The following is a 12,597-nucleotide window of genomic DNA, read 5'->3' as shown; positions in this document are numbered from 1 at the left end:
GTAGTTGTTGACAGTCTTATCACTCTACCACACATTTCTTCTCATGACCAGCTTGCCAATTTGCTTACAAAGGCTATGACACGCGCACAACATAGATATCTTATCTGCAAATTGCTACTGTGTCATCACCGACATCAATTTAAGGGGGAATGTTAGGCAATATTATAATTATATACACAGAATAATATTTTTCCTAGAATAGGATTTGATTACAGTTTATGTAGTTATAACAATATATATTCTTTTCTAGAATAAAACTCGAACCTACAGTTGTATAGTTAGAAGTATTTCATTATGTATTATTGAATAAAGTGACTATTCAAAAAATCTTGATATCTCTATCTCGTTTCTCTAGCAAAATGTAAATGCATCGAATCAATTTAAACCAGACATCCGAATACTACAACAGAAAATACAAGACTGAATAGTATACGAAAACAATAAAATTAAATTACGATACTTGACCTAACTTATTTGAAACAATAACAATTATTTAAATTAATAACTTAAACCTTAAGATTCAATTTTTAACTATCCCCCAAAACTGTTTTAATTCTTGGCTACTTACAGCACTAACAAAAAGCAAAGATCCAAATAGGAAATAAATAAAGCAATCTTTTCTTTCCTTGTTCTCTCGAATCTTTCTTTTCTTTTTTATTTTTCTTCTCTTTCCGTCTGTTTGTGCATGTCTTTTTTTTTCTTTTCTAAATTTCCTTTTTCTTTTGGGAAAAGACATAATTATTTTCCTAAACTTATCAAGAAAATTTACTTTAACACTTAAACTAACTTGTAATTATTTACCCTCTTAATTACTTTCAAGTGAATTTTATGCCACCTAAAATATTATATCACTCTTGCTGCGGAGAGTGTAGTACACACGCATCACGTTTGAGCGACACAAATTTTTTTTTTTAAATAACCCCCACCCCCCAATATATATATTTTAAAAAGAAAAATGATATACATTTAGGGGTGGGGGTCATTTCCACAACCCCCCCCCCCAAAAAAAAAAAAAAAAAAAAAATCTGCAACTCACACAACTCTCCTACCTCCTTCAAGACCCCCAAAACCCCAAATCTTCTTCTTCAACTCCTTCCCATCCCTTTTTTTTTCTTCATTTGAAAATTTTTCCTCCCCTCCCCACCCCCAAAATCCGCAATCACCATTTTTGAGCTTCATAATTTGATTCGACACTTAAATTATTGAAATTTAATTCTTTAAAAACTACAATCGTAATGCAAAAGATTTTGAGTTTCAATTTGAAGGTGAAAGAAACTAGAGATTGAGAAAAAGTAAATAAAATTGTCAAATTAGAGTGGTTGTCATTTTTGAAAAAAAAAATTGTTCGATTCAATTTTTGTTGGTGATTTTTACAAGCAATTTGGTGATTCAAAAAATATCAATATGTATTTATCAAATTTCTTGAAAAAAATATTTTGATATGTGTGTTCACCAAATTCCTTTTATGAAATTCAAAAATATTTGGAGAGTGGTGTGTATTCACCCAATTACTTGGAAAAAATATTTTGATATATATTTGATTGGGAATGGAAAAATATCTTAGTATATATTTGATTGAAAATGTTGAAAAGAGACTAAAGAGAAGAGAGGGGATGGTGGAGCGTGAGGAAGATAAGGTGGTGGCTGGAAATCAGAAGTGGACCCTAATTTTTGTATTTTTTTTTTTGCTTTAACGCACCCATTTTATATTTTTTCTACGTCAGCTTATTAGGGGGTGTAAAATTCACTTGAAAATTATTAAGAGGGGTAAATATAAATAATTACAAGTTAGTTAAAGTATTAAAGTAAATTTTGATAATAAATTTAGGAATATTTATGCCTTCTCATTTCTTTTCTTTTTTTACATTCTCTCTCATATCTTTATTTTCCAGTTTGTGTGTGTTTTTTATTATTTTTATTTTTTTAATAGTTTTCCTCTAACTTTCCCCTTGTTTTTCTCTCTTTTTTCTACTCTCTTATGTTCTCTGTGTGGTTTATGTAACATGACTACTTAACAAACCCAATTACCTAATTTTAGTTTGTAAAGAAAATAAATTAAAAAAAATATTTTTATAATTATAAACCTAAGCAACCAAGTATTATCTAAACAAGGATTTTTTGAAAATCAATCCAAGATATAATCACGTAATTACATCAATTTTACTTTAATTTTATGATATCAAAATCTCAACATACTGTGGGTCCAGCCTCATAAATATTGTGACAAATATTTTAATGTATGGGAAGGTTTTTCCAACCACTTGGCAAAAAGCAAATCTGCAAAGTTGAAATTATTGACATTGCTACCTCCCTGTATCGGTAAGCAATGATGTCACACGGACATATTTTCTTCTATAAAAGGAGCATGGTAATTCAATTGAAAGACACAAAAATAGAGAAGAAATATAGAGAGAGCAGTGAGGTATTTCACAGACTATAATAAAAATAAGTCTGTAAAAAAAATTAGTGCGAGAGTTATTTTAGTAAGGTGGAGTCAGAAAAAAGTTATTTCTTTTGAGTGTGAGGTAGTCATTTGAGCATTGTATTTGTGGTTAGGGTGTAAAAACTTTTTACTATAATAATATCAGTTGTTTCTCTTGGTCCGTATTTTTCCCCTTATTTAGAAGGGTTTCCACGTAATAATCTTGGTGTCATTATTTTCATTTATTTTTCATATTATTTTGCCACAAATACTTTTGTTGTTATTCCGTATTTACCCAAAAAACTGGTATTAGAGCCCACGGTTTACAATATCTGTATTTTTTGAAAAACAATGGAAGCCAACACAAGTAGAATGATTATTTTAAATGAGGTTAATTATGTCATTTGGAAGGAAAAAATGAAAGATCTACTCATTGTCAAGAATTTTTATCAGTCGGTCTTTGACACTGTAAAACCTGAAAATAAAATCGATGAAGAGTAAAACCTGATGCACAGACAGGTTTGCGGTTTTATCAGGCAGTGGATTGACGATAATGTGTTGAACCATATTTTTGAAGAGACATATGCTCGGTCCCTATGGGAGCATCTTAAAAGTTTGTATGCTCAAAAGACTGGAAATAATAAGATGTTCTTGATAAAACAAATGTTGGGGTTAAAATACCATGATGGTTCTCCAATGACAGATCACCTGAATAACTTTCAGAGGATTATGAACCAGTTATTTGCTATGGGCATTAAGTTTAATGAAGAAATTCAAGGCTTGCTTCTACTTGGTTCCCTGACAGACTTGTGGGAAACATTTAGAACTTTTTTATCAAATTCTACTCCTGATAGCGTGATCTCTATGGATTTTTCCAAAAGCAGTGTTCTAAATGAAGAGATGAGACGAAAGTCTCAAGGTTCCTCTTCGTCTGATGTCCTGACTGGCGCTGGGAGGAGAAGTGAGAATCATGGTGCTCAAAATAATGAACACCATAGAAGCAAATTCAGAGGCAAATTTAAAGATATTGAGTGCTATCATTGTAGGTTAAAAGGGAACACAAAGAAATTTTGCCAAAAGTTGAAGAAGGAGAAAAGAGACAAGGTGAAAAAAAAAATGACAATGAAAATTGCATAGCCACTATCACCACCGAAGATCTGGTTACTGTCCTTAATGCAAGTTTAATTAATGTTGTTTGTGATGAGTCAATCTGGGTTGTGAATTCTGGTGTCGCATCTCATATGACATCAAGGAAGGATTTTTTCTCATCTTATATTTCATGTGACTTTGGAACCTTGAGTATGGGCAATGAAACTATTTCTAAGGTGGTTGGTGTTGGTACAGTTTCTTTGAAAACTAGTACTGGATCTAAACTAGTTTTAAACAATGTAAAACATGCACCCGAGGTTCGTTTACACTTGATTTCTGTTGGCGTGCTGGATGATGAAGGATATGTTAGTACCAATAGTGGTGAAAAATGGAAACTCATTAAGGGTTCTTTGGTTGTGTCTTGTGGAGACAAACGTCGTAGTTTATACTGGACTACGACTTCTACTAGTGCTAATATGGTGAATGCAGTTGAAAGAGCTAGCTCTTCAACATTATGGCACAAGTGGCTTAGCCACATTACCGAGAAAGGACTTAATGTTCTGGCAAAGAAGAAACTACTGTTAGATTTGAAAGTACAAAATTAGAAAAATATGAGCACTGTTTGGCTGGAAAATAGAATAGAATAGAGTTTCTTTCAAGTCTCATCTTCCTTCAAGAAAGATAGAGTTGCTTGAGCTGGTGCATTCAGATTTATGTGGTCCAATAAAGGCAAGGACTTTGGGTGGTGCACTTTACTGTGTCACTTTTATTGATGATTTCTCAAGGAAACTTTGGGTCTATTTCTTGAAGACTAAATACCAAGTGTTGGGTGTATTTAAGCAGTTTCAGGCTTCCGTTGAAAGAGAAATAGAGAAGAAGCTGAACTGTATTCGTATTGATAACGATGGTGAATATTGTGGACCATTTGATGAATACTGCAAGCAACAAGGTATCAGACACCAGAAGACTCCTTCTAAAACTCTGCAACTTAATGGTTTGGCGGAAAGAAAGAAAAAGACCTTGATGGAAAGAGTCAGACATTTGCTTTCTGAAGCAAAGTTGCCAAACTTCTTTTGGGGTAAGGCTTTATTGACTGTTGCACATGTTATTAACCTATCTCCTATTGTTTATTTTCAAAGTAAAGTACCAAATAAATTTTGGTATGGGAAAGATGTTTCCTATGACCATTTGAGAGTATTTGGTTGCAAAGCTTTTATACATATGCCCAAAGATGAGAGGTCAAAGTTAGATGCCAAGACAAGACAATGAATCTTCATTGGTTATAGCGTTGATGAGTTTGGTTACAGGCTATATGATCCAATTGAGAAAAAGCTTGTAAGAAGTTAGGATATTGTCTTCATGAAGAATCAAACCATTGAAGATATTGACAAAGTGGAGAAGACAGAATCTTCAAGTTCTTATGGTGTGGTTAGTCTTAATCAATTTCCTCATACAAGTGTGCATGATGTTGGTGGGCTAGATAATCATGGTGATGCCCAGAATTATATTCAAAATCAATATGCTGATGGTGAAAATGACAATGATATTGTTGTTGATGATGCTCCAGTTCAAGAAGCTGTAGATGAGTCAAATGCTCCACTAAGAAGGTCTACAAGATAGCATATTTTTTATTCTCATTATTCTCCTAATGAGTATGTGTTACTCACTGACGTGAGAGAACCTAAATATTATAAAGAGGCCATGGAAGATGAACATAAGGATCAATGGATTGAAGCCATGCAAGATGAGATGAAATATCTGCATGAGAACCATACTTATGAGCTGGTGAAATTACCTAAGGGCATGAAAGCTTTGAAGAATAAATGGGTGTTCAAAGTAAAATTTGAAGAACACAGCTTGAAGCATAAATACAAAGCCAGATTGATCGACGTTGAGAAAATATTTTCTCCTGTGGACAAAATGACCTCTATTCATACAGTTCTTGGTTTGGCTACTAGTCTTGATTTAGAGATTGAACAGATGGATGTGAAGATAGTTTTTCTTCACGGTGCCCTCGAAGAGGAGATTTATTTGGAACAACCTGAGGGCTTCAAGATGAAAGGGAAATAAAACTATGTGTGCAAACTTAAAAAGAGTCTTTATGGCTTGAAGCAAGCTCCTAGACAGTGGTATAAGAAGTTTGAATCTGTCATGGAGAATCAAGGCTACAAAAAGACTTTTTCAGATCACTATGTATTTGCATAAAGGTTTTCTGATGATGATTTTATCATTTTCTTACTGTATGTGGGTGATATGTTGATTGTGGGCAAGAATGCTTTCAGAATTGATGAGTTGAAAAACAGTTATGCAAGTCTTTTACTTGTCACAAGAAAAGTACATTAAACGTGTATTGGAGCACTTTAACATGAAGAATGTTAAGGTTGTTAACACACCCCTTGCTGGTCATATGAAATTGAGCAGGAAAATGTGCCCTACAACGAGTGAAGACAAAGAGAGCATCGCTAAAGTTCTATATTCCTCTATTGTCGGAAGTTTAATGTATGTGATGGTGTGTACCAAACCCGATATTGCTCACGCAGTTGGTGTTATCAGCGGGTTTCTTGAAAACCCAGGAAAAAAGCACTGGGAAGCAGTCAAATAGATATTAAGGTACCTAAGAGGAACCTCAGGTGATTGTTTGTGTTTTGGATTGTTTGTGTTTTGGAGGATCTGATCCAATCGTGAAGGGCTATACAGATGCTGATATGGTAGGTGACCTTAATAACAGAGAATCTACAACTGGTTTTTTGTTTATATTTTTAGGAAAAGCTAGATCATGGCAGTCGAAGTTGCAGAAGTATGTTGCATTATCTGCAACTAATGCTGAGAATATTGCGGCTAATGAAGCTAGCAAGGTAATAATATGGCTCAATAAATTCCTTCAAGAACTTGGATTACAGCAAATGGAGTATGTTGTCTATTGTGATAGTCAAAGTGCAATGGATTTGAGTAAGAACTCCATGTATCATGCAAGAACAAAACACACTGATGTGAGGTACCATTGGATTCATGAACAAGTGGTGAATGAATCATTCCATGTCAAGAAGATTCACACGAGTGAAAATCCTGCAGATATGCTGACAAAGGTGGTGTCAAAAGAAAAGTTCGAATGTGCAAAGAATTTGTCGGGATGAGCTCTCTCTGAGAAGAACGAGGATACCTTCTTCAGATGCATGGGACTGGAGGGGGAGATTTGTGGGGTTCGGAACCATAAATGCTGTGGCAAATATTTCAATGTATGGGAAGGTTTTTCCAACCTCTTGGTAGAAAACAAATCTGCAAAGTTGAAATCGTTAACATTGCTACCTCCCTATATAGGTAAGTAATGATGTCACAAGGACATATTTTCTCCTATAAAAGGAGCATGGTAACTCAATTGAAAGACACACCAAAACAGAGAGGAAAAATATATAGAGAGCAGTGAGGTATTCCATAGACTGTGATAAAAAAAAGTTTGTGAAAAAAAAATTAGAGTGAGCGTTATTTTAGTAAGGTGGGAGTCAAAAGAGGGTTATTATTTTAGAGTGTGTGGTAGTCACTTTGAGCACTGTATTTGTGACTGCAATGTAAAAATTCCTTACTATAGTAATCTCAGTTGCTCCTCTTGGTCCGTGGTTTTTTCCTTATTTAGAAGGGTTTCCACATAAAAATCTTGGTGTCATTATTTTCATTTATTTTTTCTGTTATTTTTCCACAAATACTTTTGTTGTTATTCTGGGTTTACCCAAGACATACTTCATATTATAACATCAAAAATTAAAATATTAATAGGTTAGACACATAGGAATTCAAGCATCTTCATAATATTGAAATCAAGTCTTGCATAATGACGATACTAAATTATACAACGAAAAATTATAGGTTACTTTTTGCGAAAAATAATTCACAAAACAAAACCACTCCAATCTACTAAGTTTCAAAGTTAACAAATAACTAACTTTCAAGAGCGACAGACTCAACTCGAGAATATAACTTTCAAGAGCCTTTGTGTTATTGTGTCTTCATCGTTGGTGTTTTTTTTTTCTTGTGGTATGGTGTCATGCGTATGTTCTTGTTGTGTCTATATTGCAGTTACTGTGGTTCCCCTTCTTTAAATAAATTGATGTCCCTCTTTTATCTAACACTTCATTTTGTTGGAGGTCTGAATCTGAAATATAAAGATTTTTTATTATATTAAATTAAATATTTTTAATATATAATTAATTTTAATTTAATTATTTTTTATTATACATGTAAATAAATAAATTTTGCATGTTTCATTCTGTAGACACCTAATTTTGTCCCTCACGAAGTAGATTTTTATTCATTTTTTTGCTCTTGATTTTCTTCTTCACGAAGAAAACACACTCTCCACTCTCTCTTCTACACCAAAAATCGCACACACCACGCACACATATTGACCAAAAATCGCACACCATACACAGAAAATCGAGTGAGAGAGAGAGCGGAGATTTAAAATAGAAAGAGGGTTAGAAACCGAGAATGAGAAGGATTCGATAGATTGGTCATTTTTCTTTGGATTTTTGGTGAAGTCTTGCTAGAATTGTCTTTCAATTCACCGATTCTGCTTGGTCCAGTCCTAGGATCCAAAATATCTTCTCGTTTCCTTTGATTTCTAGGTCTAATTGGTTGAAAAACTCTTAGATTCGTTGAAGATATGAACTAGTAGAGATATTTTTTTGTTGAAATCAGTGCTATTTTGGACCCATTCTTGCGCTATTTTTACACACGAGATGGTTCGTTCTATTTTTTATTTGGTTGTGGTCTCATTATTCATCTGTCCTAGCTACTGATTTGAGAATTCAAATCTCGATCATCTCGATTTATTCATCGCGATCAATTTTCGGGTTTCGAATTTTGATACCAAGTTTGGAGGTGGATTTAGTAGTTGTGGAGGTTCTCTATTCAGGATTCCAAATCCGAGTTTTCTTTAACTCATATTATCAACAAAAATTTGATATCAGAAGTTCCATTTCTTTTAACCCATTCTCTTTCTTTTGTTGAATTCGCTATATTTGAGATTGGATAATTTGGTGGATGTTGGATGTCATTAATGTGAAATTCATATGATTACCATGCTTTAATTGTTGTTATGTTTATGTTGTTGATGTTAGATTTCGAGTTGAAAAATTGATTTGATAATCGAAGCATGTGTTGTGAATTAAATTTGGGGGTATAATTAAGAAATTGATAGAAGTTGATTGTAGTTAAATTTTGGTCCGTTGTCGTTTTCTTTAATTTGGGATAAGCATGAACGTGATAGATTTACGATATGTTGAAATAGATAGGCAATATAGGTTCGGGTAGGCAAAATTTATGAGTAATGTATTGATTGAATGCTTTGAATGTTTAAATGTGTGTTTTGAACCTTTTTTTAGTTATCTTATTTGGTTCAGATGTATTCATTTAGACGGAGAATGTTCCGAAGTACTTTGTACCCAGAGGAAGTTCGCAATCAAGGCCTGAGGCATCGGGTAAAGCACAGGAGCGTAGTTCAAGACTAGTGTAGGTTAGAATAAGATTTATTTTCTGTATTTTCTTATTTTTGACTGTATAATTCGACTGAACATTATTTTAGATTTATTTTATTTCGTGTGTTTGATTGATTATTTTTCTGTGTTTTGTGTGGTTTATACATTTATAATGTCAAATTAGCCGATAAGCTCCACCAAGCGACCGTCGTCAAACCACGTAATCGAGGGTGCCTAACACCTTCCCCTTGGTCAACAGAATTCCTTAGCGGAATCTTTGTTCGCAAACCAATTTCAAAGAGTCAAATAATTTTGAAAAGGATTTTTCAAAGGTGACTTGGCACACCGGATTATGCCAGTGGCGACTCTGAATAAAAAAAATGTAAATAATCCTTTTTCGAAACAAATCTTTATTTTTATCACTTTAATAATAAAACCCTTTCAAACTTAGAATTTAATCTTTTTGGAGTTAAAAGGCGTGTGACAATTCTGGTGACTCTGCTCGGGACTATTCAAAATTTGAGCTTATTTTGAAGTTGTATTGGCTTAGTTTGGCACAATAGGTGTATAGGTATTTTGTTTGTGTTTTTTTGTGTTATTGTATTATCACTGTTGAGTGCCTACGTGCTCTTTATTTATAGTTTTTATCTTATGTGTTACCGTTTTATATCTGGCATCATGTGCATAACCGGAGTCATTCTTTCTGCAACAAGTCTATAATACACGTGTTGTACACGACCTCTAGTTGAGTCACGCTTATTTTACGGGGGGAGCCATTGGTGTTATGGAGTAGGTGGAAAGTAAAGCATCTACTATCAACCATACGCTCCCCCTAACTGCCTTGTTAGTGAACCCCAACGTAGGTCAGCCTTTAGGTCATGCTTATGTGCATCATATTGAAGACCTAGTAGGGCCCACTTGGTCCTTTGTAGGAAATTCACCTCTAAAACATTCCTACATGCTAAATGTTTCATCTTTGAGGGTAACGAGGTCATTTGACAAACTGATTTGGGCAAAAGCATGAGTTAGAAACAAAGTGTGTAGGAAGGAAATTGTTGAAAAAAGGAAGAAAAAAAGAGTGAAAAAAAAGAGATTTGGAAGTTTTTAGGGTTCTTTATGTTTTTTGTTTTTCACAATTCAAAAATTCAAAAAAAAAAAAAATTTTCTTTACTTTTTGCACTCATTTCCCAAAAAATCAAAAACTTAAAAAAAAATTCCTTTTATTTCTTTAGTAAGCCTTCACAATTCGAAAACTTCAAAAAAAAAATCTTTCAATAGGAGCTTTGTACATTTTTATATAACGAAAATATCAAAAAGATTTTTTTTCATAGTTATTGGTGTTAGTTTCTAATTAAAAACTCAAAAAAGATTTTATTTTCATCGTCTGTATTTAGTTGTGTCTCTTAATTCAGGGTTTAGTTTGTCATTTAATCCTTAATTGTCCAATCTAGACGAACTACGCACCCCTGATTCTCCTCTCTCGGGAGTGAGATACGTAGGCAGCCTATTGTTGGTTCGGGGATCTTATTTAAAAAATCAAGAAAAGATTTTCTTCTTCTCATTTAGAGTAGGTGTTTCATATATGCCTTGAAAATAAAAGTACAAAAAGATTTTCCTTAATAATCGTAGGTTTTAATTCTGGTGGATCTTATTTGAAAAATCCAAAAAGATTTTCCTTTAATAGGTTTAAATTTCATTTTGTATGAAACTCAAAATTGAAAGCCCAAAAAGATTTTCTTCGGTAATTATAGATTTCATTTTGTATAAGGATTTAAACTTGAAAATACAAAAAGATTTTTGTCAATTCTTTTGACAATTTGTTATTTTCTTTTCTCTGTGAAGTTTCAAGAAAAAGAATGGAAAAAGAGTTTAATTGGCCATTTTGGCAAGACTTCACGAACCAAGCACACCTGATTCTCCTCTCTCAGGAGTGAGATACGTAGGCACCCTTCTTGGGATAGGTGATCTTTTTAAAAAAAAGGAAAAAGAGGTTTTGAAAAAGTGTTGAACTCTAACACATTTGCTGTTTTTTTTAAATGAGTTAGTTTAAGGTGGTTGGTTTGTGGCATTCTGGCTGATCCTCCACATCACACCAAATTCAAAGGGTTAGTTATGTCCAACAAAGATATAGAGAGTGACATCATGGATCAAACAAAGAGTCATGAAAATGAGAGTTCAAAGCAAGAGATTAGGAGACTAAGGCAACAAATGACACAAATGCATCGAGCTTGGGCCAGTGGGTTGCCTTCTCCTTTATTTTCTGCTATTGATCCTACAAATACCTCGAGTTTTCCACTAAAATTGCAAAGTCAGTGTCCTACTGTTGTTGATGCACCACAACATGACTCAAAATTCATTCTAAGCCAAAAGCATCACAATACTTCCACCACTTTTCCTCGAGCTCCTCAGTATAAGCCTGCTACATTCACAACACCACATGTCTTCTGTGATATTGTTGCTCAATCCCCTACTGAGGTTTCTACATTGGCCAATCGCCCAACAGTTGTGCTTCCTCATGATGCTAATGGACCCTTGTTCAATACTCTTGGTGATCATCACTATACTACTGATCCTACTTTTACGCTAACTGGACCACCAAAACTTCTTAACAAGAAGTTTAGTGTGCCAGAAAAGCCAGAGAAAATGGTTGGAAAAATGAAGAGTGCAGTAAATGTTGTGAAAAGTTCCCTAAGACTTGCGAGTAAAGAAGATGTTTCATACAAAAACAGGGACGTGTCTTCAAGTGTTAACCCTCCTCCAAACCTTGAGATATCAAAATTCGAGGAGCAAGATGGACAGAAGGAATTCATGAAATATTTGGAACAATATTGCAACCAATTAAAGGACACTGGAGGGGAGAAGAATGGGAAAGATACAACTGTTGTTATAGTTGGAGAACGGGCACATCCAAGAAGACGTCGTTGCTGCCGATAGTCTCAAGCCCAAGTTCATACCCAAACTCTCTATAATTCCTCTCAAAATCCATTATACTCTATTTCTCCACCTCTATATCTAATATATTTCACACAACCATATGTTTAACTCCCTCCTTACTCACAATGGCGCACACCAACTCCTCAGAGTCACCTTCCGACTCCACAAACCTACCAAAGCCCTTCTAGGCCTGATTTTAGATTCAATCCAAACAATGAAATAAGGCAAAAATTGAGGGACAGCTTCACACCAATTGGAGAGTTGTATGCCAGCTTATTTCAAAGATTAGTACAATGGGGCATGATCACTCATCTCCTTGGGCACACTCTTAATCCCCGTTCAAGAAATTTTGATCCTAATGCACGATGTGCATATCATTTTGATGCTCGGGGTCATAGTATTAAAGATTACCGAGATTTGAAAAGAGAAATTGAAAAGATGATTCAAGATGGATCAATTATGGTGTAGAACATTAACAGTGAGGGAAGCTCTAGTCATGCTGATATGCAAATCAGTGGCTAAGTTGTTAGGTTGAGAAATTGAAAAGTCACCCCTCTCCCTACTAAGAAGAGGTTTTGCAGTTTGTTTTGTTTTGTTTTCTGTTTTCTGAATTATTTCAGGGTTGTAGTTTGGGATCCATCTTGTTTCGTCCCTTTGTTGTTTATGTTCAAACCCCTTTCT

Source organism: Capsicum annuum, chromosome 12 (genome assembly GCF_002878395.1).
Source record: "Capsicum annuum cultivar UCD-10X-F1 chromosome 12, UCD10Xv1.1, whole genome shotgun sequence".
Taxonomy (NCBI): domain Eukaryota; kingdom Viridiplantae; phylum Streptophyta; class Magnoliopsida; order Solanales; family Solanaceae; genus Capsicum; species Capsicum annuum.
The sequence above is the reverse complement of the archived record's forward strand: the minus strand, read 5'-3'. Positions refer to the sequence as shown.